The sequence below is a fragment of the Otolemur garnettii genome, unplaced genomic scaffold, assembly GCF_000181295.1.
Source record: "Otolemur garnettii isolate 467f Iridium unplaced genomic scaffold, OtoGar3 scaffold00039, whole genome shotgun sequence".
Lineage (NCBI taxonomy): Eukaryota > Metazoa > Chordata > Mammalia > Primates > Galagidae > Otolemur > Otolemur garnettii.
This window is the reverse complement of record NW_003852434.1, coordinates 12,011,627-12,012,587: the sequence shown is the minus strand read 5'-3', so window position 1 is coordinate 12,012,587 and position 961 is coordinate 12,011,627.

Sequence of the window (961 nt, the reverse complement as noted above, 5' to 3'; positions counted from 1 at the left end):
CATTTTTTGGTTGCAGCCATCATTGTTGTTTGGCGGGCCCGGGCTGGATTCGAACCCGCCACCTTAGGTGTATGTGGCTGGTGCCTTAGCCTCTTGAGCCACAGGCGCCGAGCCGAATTTTTTATTCTTCTTATCAACCAAGCACTGTTTAGGGTGTTTTATACATGTTAGCTCATTTAATCTGCAGGAGAGCCCACGAGGTAGTTATAGTTATCCCCACCTTGTAGGCAAGAGGTTCGGCAAGTTACTGAAGGTGGCAGGGCTGGTAAGTTGAAAAGCCAGAATAGGGTCTCAGCTTCCTGGTCCTGCCTCATCACCAGCTTGACTCACCAAGCCCTAGGCCCACACATTTTGTGTATTTGGGTATTTCTTTATTAGCCATGTTTCAGCACCCTCAAGTAGTGAGTAATGTTACAGTGTTTGAGAATTTAAGTTGACTGGGACATTAAGAATCATCAGTCAAGCCCCACCATTTTCAAGTTGTGGAAAGTAGGCTGATCTTCCATCACGGAGGCCGTTTCCTCCCACATTCATTCATGTCTCAAACATTTCCCGAGTGAGCCCTTGCTCAGCTGCATAGCAGCTCTTCCCAGTCATGAAAACAGCCGTGAGTGTGGTCCCAGTGATTCTCTGCTGTGTGCTGGGCTGTGTCCCGTATCTCTTCAGGGCCATGGACTGGAAGTTGCTTCTCTGGGGTTGAGACATAGAGAGTGGCACAGAGCATAGGCACCAAAGTCAGATCAGACCTGGGTTCAAATTCCGGGACTGTCACATGCTAGCTGTGTGACCTTGGATAAATTACTTAGTTCATTAAAAGTTCAGTTTCCTCATCTTTAAATGAAGATTAAAATATCTACTTTATGTCAAAATATGGAAACAATTTAAGTGTCCATGGAGGAATGTATGGATAAAGAAAGTGTGGGCTCGGCGCCTATAGCTCAACCGGCTAAGGCGCCAGCCA